This window comes from Pristiophorus japonicus, unplaced genomic scaffold, assembly GCF_044704955.1.
Source record: "Pristiophorus japonicus isolate sPriJap1 unplaced genomic scaffold, sPriJap1.hap1 HAP1_SCAFFOLD_183, whole genome shotgun sequence".
In the NCBI taxonomy this organism is placed as follows: Eukaryota; Metazoa; Chordata; class Chondrichthyes; family Pristiophoridae; genus Pristiophorus; species Pristiophorus japonicus.
The window spans coordinates 1,338,769-1,347,884 of record NW_027251516.1 but is presented as its reverse complement, the minus strand read 5'-3'; positions in this window follow the sequence as shown (position 1 = coordinate 1,347,884).

The following is a 9,116-nucleotide window of genomic DNA, read 5'->3' as shown; positions in this document are numbered from 1 at the left end:
AATCATAACCCCTATATTCAAGTTTAGTTCATTGATAAATGGGTCGGTCAGGATATGTGTGATTGCATGGCCTCCATCAATCGGGTGTCACTCCAAGACCATTACCCGCTAACGAGAGCGAAGCTATCCGGTGGAAGATTTCTTTCAAGATTGGACCTGACCTCAGCTTACATGACCTCGGAGCTGGCGAGTGATTCGAAGAAGCTGACCACCATCAAGACAAGAAAATAAGTTGTTTGACGACAACAGATGTCCGTTTGGGATTCGTTCGGCAGCCGGGATCTTTCGACGAAATATGGAAAGCCTCCTCAAGTCGATTCCAAGGACAGTGCTTTTTCAGGACGATATGCTCATCTCCGGTTGTGATACTGAAGAACAGCTCCGCAACCTGGAGGAGGTGCTTCGCAGACTGGACCGGAAGGTCTGCGACTGAAAACTGTGAAGTGCGTCGTCCAAGCTCCAGAGGTAGAGTTCCTGGGGATGAGGGTAGCAGCGGACGGGATCAGAGCTGCTGCATTCAAAACGCAAGCGATCCAGAGAGCTCCCAGAACCCGTAATTCGACAGAGCTGCGTTCGTTCAGGTGCTCCTAAACGATTTTGGTAACTTTCTTGTCAAATTGAGCACGCTGTTCGAGCCGCTACACTTGCCCCTACGCAAAGATCGCGATTGGGTCTGGGATGACAGCAAGGAAAGGGCTTTTGAGAGAGCACGAAATTTGTTTTGTTCCAAAATCTGTTAACGCGATATGACCCATGTAAGAAACTCGTTTTTACGTGAGATGCGTGGTCCTATGGGGTCAGGTGTGTGTTGCAGCATGTTAATGCAATTTTCAGTTACCGCCGTTAGCCTGTGCCTCCAGAAGTCTATCCCAGGCAGAACGGGATACGGGATGGTAGAAAAGCAAGCCCTTCCATGTGTATAAGCTGTAAAAAAATGCACAAGTACCTGTTTGGCAACAAATTTGCGCTGGGGACAGATCACAAACCCCTAATGTCCCTTTGGGCCGACAGCAAGGCCATAAATGCAAATGCTTCAGCCCGCATACAGCAGTTGGCATTCACATTCGCTGCCTATGATTATACAATTCGGCACATACTTGGCACTAAAAACTGCGCCGAAGCAGTCAGCAGGCTCCCACCAATCACTACCGATTGGGCAACCGAGCAAGCTGCTGAGATGGTCATGGCTTTTGAAGCTTTCGAAAGCGAAGCCTCAGCTGTGACAGCCCGTCAGATAAACGTCTGGACTAACAGAGACCCGCTACTGTCTTGATCAAGAAATGTGTCCTGAATGGGGAATTGGCAGCCACGTATGAGGCATGCTCTGAGGAATTCAAACCATTTCACAAGCGCGAGGATGAACTCTCGATTCAGGCCGATTGCCTACTATGGGCAGAGAGATGTTCATCAGAAAACTCCACAAAGAGCACCCGGCCATTGTCAAGATGAAGACAATTGCCAGGTCACACGTTTTGTGTCCAGGGATAGATGCAGACCTGGAACTTTGTGTTCGCAGGTGGAGCACGTGTGCCCAGCTGGAAAATGCGACCAGGGAAGCACCCCATCGCCCCTGGTCCTGGCCTGCCAAGCCATGGTCCCGCATCATTGTGGACGACACAGGTCCTTTCTTAGGAAAAATGTTATTATTTGTAGTAGACGGCTACTCCAAATGGATCGAGTGAAACATTGTCAATTCAAGCACATCCTCTGCGACCGTAGAAAGTCTGCAAGCAATATTCGCTGCCCATGGTCTACCAGACGTCTTGGTCAGCGAGAATGGCCCATGCTTTAAAAGCACTGAATTCGAAGACTTCATGGCAGGGAATGTTATCAGATATGTCAGAATGGCACCGTTCAAGCAGGCTTCAATCGGTCAGGCGGAACGAGCAGTTCAGATAATCAGAGTGGATGCTCTGAATCAAAGGGGGTTTCCTGCAAAGCCGCTGATGACGCCTCCTGTTGGCCAATAGATACCGACCACAATCGCTCACAATGGTCCCACCCGCATAGCTGCAAAGGAAAAGGAGGCTCAAATCTAGGTTATCGGTTATACACCCCACCATGATAGAAAGGTATGAGAACAGGCGCCAATCACAATGTGACTAACACAACAGGAATGCGAAGGCGCGATGTATCGATGTCAATAACCCTGTCTTTGTCCTGAACTACGTTGCAGGGCCTAAATGGCTTGCAGGCACTGTGATTGCCAAAGAGGGGACCATGATTCTGGTCGTAAAACTTACCAATGGAAAAATCAGCTGCAAACACGTGGATCAAATAAAAAGGAGTTTCACCAACACTATTCAAGAAGCAGAAGAAGAACACGATGCAGAGTTCAATCCACCACAGGTCACCGAACACCAGAATCAAGTGGAGGAAAGCCCAGACATTGTGGGCAGTCCAGACAGGCCTGAGGCACCGCAAACAGCCGACACTCAGGCCAGCGCCCAACAACAGGAGCCCCAAGTCAGGGACTCTACAAGGAAACGTAAACCACGAGAGATACTTAACCTGTGATGCCAATAAGATTTGGCGGGGGAAAGGGGGGGCGGGGTGGGGGAGGTGATGTCATGTATTTACCTGTCATTGTAACCCATGTACAAACTGACCTAAGTTGTACCCTGTGAGAACATTGACCACAAGGTGGGGAACTTGTGGGAGACACTCCTTACCTACACTTTCAGTTAAAAAGGGCAAGCTCCACCCACCTTCATCACTTCAGTGCTTGCCAATAAAGTATGGGCCTCGTATGCATTTATACTCTATAGTAAGGACATATTATTGGCTACGAGAAACTGGGATTTAAACCACGCGAGCATGGCCACTATCAGCACAGACGAAAGGTACGGTGTTGGTGATGATTGGGACGATTTTATTGAGAGACTACAGCAAAGTAAGGAGATATTAATATCGCTCGCGGTAATGCCCAATTTAAAAAATGCAGATTAGGGGCTTTGATATTGTACCACATTCCGGCGTTCTGAAAGCTCATTGTAACCATCCACACCGGAAGTAATGACAATTTTTGGTTCATCTCATCAAAAGCAGAAAATCTAGCCAATAATCTCAGAAAAATGGGCCGCCCATTTAAAACTGAGATGATGAGGAAGTTCGTCTCTCAGGGAGTTTTAAATCTGTGGAATTATCTGACCCAGAGAGCTGCGGAGGCTGGATCATTGAATAAATTTAAGGCAGAGATGACAGATTTTTGAGCAATAATGCAATAAAGGGTTATGGGGAGTGGGCATGGAAGTAGAGCTGACTCGATTATCAGATCAGCCATGTTCCTATTGAATGGTGGAGCATGTTCGAGGGGCCAGGTCGCCTCCTATAGCAACTTATTGTTGTTTTCCTGCCAAAATACCACACTTATCAATTTTACATGTTAAATTTAAACTGCCATCTGTTTGCTCTTCTCAATCAGAGTTAGGGTATTGTTGTAAGCAAAAGGATTGAAGTTGGACAGAAACGCCACCCGCGAATTGTATGATCAGGTTAGAGACTTCTCCGAAGTTCTCTGGCTCTCCAGCCTGAATACATTTCATGAGATCAAGACCCAATCAAATCTTCTGGTGGCTTAGGACCTGTTTTAGGCAGCAATGATATTGAAATCTTTCAATGCAAAATATATATCAGTTAACAGGGTAATGAGTTAACTTTACGTGCAAGAATGTGTTCAGTTGGACGGTTTAAATGATTGTCCATTTTTACGGATGATCAGCCACGATCGTAGTGTATAGCGGAGCAGGCTCGAAGGGCTGAACTGCCTACTCCTGCACCTATTTTATAATTTCTAATGTGCAACAGTCAGTCTGTTCCCTCCTGAATTCTAGTACTATCGTCCTCATTGGATACACCATTTCCTCGTCTCGTATCATCTACAAAGGTTAAAATGATGCAGTTTATACCCAACTCTAGTTCACGGATATATATCAAACAGAGCAGCCCTCCAATCCAGACCCCTTGGGGAGACAGCAGCAGAGCTCGCGCCAGTCTGAACAACAACCAATCACCAATGCTCTCTTTTATCTGTCAATTCGACAATGACATTACCATACTGCCCTGTCCCTTTAATCTCATGGGTTAGAATTTTATCAACATGTTAATTAAGTGGCTGTTTGTCAAAGGCCTTTCAACAGTCCTTATACACATCATCAAAAACTTAATATTTCTATATACATCTAGATTCCTGCCAAATTGTATCACCTCGCATTCATCTTGAATTCACTTCCCACTTCAATGCACAGTCTAAATGTCTCAGAGTGTTTATTGTGAGATGAACTTTCGAGAATTGCGTCTTAAATATTTGAAGCAATGTATCAAACAAAATACTGAATAAAACAATTGGTAATCCAAAAAACAGCCATTTATCTGCGTGAGATTTTGGAATTAATAAGAAACCAAACGGTTTATTGCTATTCGGTGAAGATGTTATTTATTTCATCTAACAGGGCCACTGCACCGATTACATAAACGTCACTTTGTGTCTTCACATATCTAATTCTGCACCCAATATTCTTAGACCGTCCCCAATCACCCAATATCCTCAGCTCCTCCTCATCCCACCCAATATCCTCATACCCTCCCCACCCCAACCAATATCCTGAGACATTCCTCACCCCACCCAATATCCTCAGCTCCTCCACACTCCACCCAATATCCGCAGACACTCACCACACCATCCAATATCCTTGCGCCCTCCAGACCCCAACCAATATCCTCAGACCCTCCCCGCCCCACCCAATATCCTGAGAACCTCCTCACCCCACCCAATATCCTCAGACCCTCCGTACCTCACCCAATATCCTCAGACCCTCCCCACAGCACCACACATCCTCCGCTCCACCCCACACCACCCAATATCCTCAGACCCTCCCCATCCCACCCAATATCTTCAGACCCTCCCCACAGCACCCAATATCCTCAGACCTTCCCCACACCACCCAATATCGTCAGCTCTTCCCCACCACACCCAATATCCTCAGACCCTTCACATCACACCCAATATCCTCAGCTCTACCCCACACAACCCAATATCGGCAGAACGTCCACACTCCACCCAAAATCCTCAGACCCTCCCCTCCCCAGCCAATATCCTCTGGCCCTCCCCACCTCACGCAATATCCTCAGACGCTCCTTACACTACCCAATCTCCTCAGCTCCTCCCAAACCCACACAATATCCTCAGACCATCCCCACCATACCCAATATCCTCAGATACTCCTCACATCAGCCAATCACGTCAGCTCCTCGAAACCCCACACAATATCCTCAGACCCTCCACACCCCACACAATATCCTCAGACCCTCCCCACCCCACACAATATCCCCCGCTCCTCCCCACCAATATTGCCTCTAATTGTTTGTTTTGAGCGCGTCAGAAACTACTTTTAGCGTGAACTTTTAACCCTGGGAAAAGTTTACAACAACAATATTTACAACAACTTTTACATTAACGACAGCAGCATCAACCACTTATAAGAACATAAGAACATAAGAACATAAGAATTAAAACAGGAGTAGGCCATCTAGCCCCTCGAGACTGCTCCGCCATTCAACAAGATCAGGGCTGATATGGCCGTGGTGTCAGCTCCACTTACCCGCCCGCTCTCCGTTGAAATCGTATGTAGAGTTATGCCATATTGGCAGCCCACCGTCTCAGATCATTAGACAATCAGAAAAGGTTCGATATAGGGTTTACATATCTTCTCTTCTGTTTAATTATAATCCTCTATAAATGATCTCCACTGCTTCATTTGCACTTGTATGGCCTGATTATCCTCCATTGCTACATTTAATGTCTTTTGTATCTGTACCCAGAGATCCCTTTGCATTTCAATCCCATTTGTACCATTACTTTCCAAGTGTAGGTTGGGTATATATCACTCCTACCAAAATGCTTCAACTCACACTGATCCATATTGAAAATCGTTTGATATTAACATCAATATTATGCACGTTGGTTATGATAGAATTAATTAAATATTTTTAGTTCGTCATGTACAAAATCTATAGATGTGATCACAAATGAGTGGGATATAAATGTACTGCATAAGAATGCAATAAGACGACATAACCATCACTCAGTTACTCGGTTATGCATCGACAAACAGTCCAAAAGTCCAATGTGAGCTGAAAGAGACATATATTTTCGTGCAATTAGTCTTAATTTTAAAGTTGTCAACTTATTAGCCGCATCTCTCATATGACCAGAACAAATGCAGCACAAGCAGCAGGAACAGTGACTTTCCTAGTATGCTGATATCCTGTATGTCCACATAAGCAATTAGAATATTAATCATAAAACAATCAGCCAATCAGAACATAACATTGCCGTAATTCTTTAGTTAATGGTATAAAAAAGATTGAACAAAATAAACCGCAATCTCCAACTGCAGTCACTTCCATTAATACAGGTTGCCTCCTTGTTCCAGCATCACCCCATGTAACATGTCGGAAATGAGACACTTATACACAAGTGCAGAAAAACACATACAAAATGTGCGTCACCGAATTAAAAACAAAACGGAGGGAGAGCTATGATTTAACAGGAATATACATTCATCTTTCTTCCTGGATAGGAAAACCAGTCTGATTGGATATGTTTACTAATATGGTGAATTAAAGTTGTTAAAATACAAATTTTACTTCCAATGTTTTTCTCTCAAACACTCGGCAATATATTAATCCCAACTCTTATTACCTAAAGTGTGGAATTATTTTAGCTACTTCCCAATTCTAATGTCCGAAACAAAATTAATTGTACTCTCAATTTTTATTCTCCTATTTCAAACACATGTACCAAATCGAAATTATACGTTGTCTGTTTAATCAAAGTATTTTCTGTGTCGTTTTCAAAAAACAAATAGTGCTTTGTTCTAAAATCGCTTCCTGCTATTTTATACATCATTACATTACACTTGTTTCACTTTAACATTCCATAAAACGTTTTGGAGGAAATCTATTTTTAAAAATTTCCTGAGACTTGTTTGGACTGTAGCACGACAGACAAAATAAAATAGTTCTCAATAGTAAAAAATAGTGGATGCTGGAATTTGAAACTCAAACAGAAAATGCTGGAAATACTCAGAAGCTCAGGCAGCTTCTGTGGAGAGAAAAATTAAGTTAGCCATTTAGGTCTGTGAGCTTTCGGTCAGAACTGAAAGAAGTGAAAGATGTAACAGTTTTTAACCATGTTCAGAGCCAGGATTGAACCTCGCCTGCCTTACATCAAAACACAGATCTTTCCTTTTGTTCTTTCCCTTCCTCCCGACTTTTTCTGCCCCTGCATCTGGTTTAAGTCTGTTACATCTCTATCATTTTTCATTTCTGATGTAAGTTGACAGACCTGAAACATTAACTCTGTTTCTCTCTCCACAGTAGTTCCTGCAATTTTTTTTTAATGTTATATACAATAAAATTTTTTGTGTTTTTACCTCTTTTTTTCTTCTCTCCAAACGTCTTAATGATACTTATTAACGTCAATAAAAAGTACAGTGCAACTCCGACATCTCCACCCCTGCCCTCCCCTCTTCAACAGCATAGGGAGCGTGTTTGTGCAAAGCTGCTCACTTTATTCAATCGCTCAAAATCAAATATTGAACGCCTTCATTTTTAATCGTGTTAAGCAACTCGGAGCCTCTTTAGAAGTGTCTGGATTCAAGACCAGGTTGGGACTTGTTTAGAGGAGGCGAAAACTGATTTTTGCCTGTTTCGTCCGAAATCATCTTCGAAACTTAGAAGGTAACGTGTTTTCAACGCTCCTTTTTTGTGAAAGTTTCATAAAAAATCTTTAAACTGTTTCTAGTCTCATTGTAGCATTCTGAGAATAATTTGCTCCGAGTTTCTCTTTCCTGCTTCAAAGCTGTCGTTAAACACTCAACAAGAATAATAAAATAAACGGATTCCAAACGGAGCTCAAATAAGAAGGTGAAGAAAGTGGTGAAACTTCCTAAGAAGGCGGTGAACTTATCAACCCTCAGATTTGGCGATGAATTGGCATCAGTTTTGTAGAAGTTGTTTTCTCTTTGCCTGCTGCCGTTCCCTCCGTCTCTCACAGACTCTGATGTAAAAACGGGCCCACAAACCTTATCTTGTTTTTCATGACATGATTTGAATAACCAGGAGAAATACTTTCAAAAATGGACCAAAACCTCGGAAAATGTAACTGGAACTGAGCTCGGCACTCTTTAAGCCGACGGATTGTTGTCTTTAGCCACCTCCCAGCGGCCACAGAACATGTGCTGCTCCTCCACCTGTGTTGTTCCGGATGAGCAGAAATTTATCCAATTGAAGATTGGGAAGACCGAATCATTATTTTCAGTCCCCGCCACAAACTCCGTTCCCTAGTGACTGACTCCATGCCTTTCCCCATCTACGCTCTGAGACTGAACCCGGCAGTTCGCAAACTTGCTGTTACATTTGACCGTGAAATGAACTTTCAACCACATATCCGCTGCTAACTAAGACCGCCTATATCCATCTCCCTAAGATCGCCCATCTCCGCCCCTTGTCTCAGCTCGTCCGCTGCTGAAATCCGTCGTGCTGTCCTCCGTTTCCTGGAGACATCACTATTCCAACAGTCTCCTGTTTGGCCTGCCACATTCTGCCCTGCGCATGCTAGAGGTGATCCGAAACCCGGATGCCCATTACACCTGTGCTCGCTGAACTACATTGGTTCCTGGTTAAACAACGCCTCGCTTTCAAAATCCTCATCCTTGCTTTAAAGTCCCTCCATTGCCCTTACATCCTCTCTAATATGTAACCTCCCCAACCACTAAACCCTAGACATGTCTTCAATCCATTAATTCTGCCCTCTTGTGCAGCCCTGATAATAATCGCTCCGCCATTGGTGGGCGAGCCTCATGTTGCCGAGACACCAAGCTCCGGAATTTGGCCCTAATCCTCTCCACCTCCCAACATCTTTTTCCCCTTCAAGATGTTCCTTATAACTTTCTTCTTTCAACAACGTGTTGATCACTTGCACTAAATGCTAATTGTGCGGTTCAGTGTCAAGTTTGTTTTGTCTCATTGTACACCTGTGGAGCCCGTTGGGACGTTTCGCCACGTTAAAGGCTCTATATACTTTAATTTGTTGTTGTAGTTCCAAAATGCGA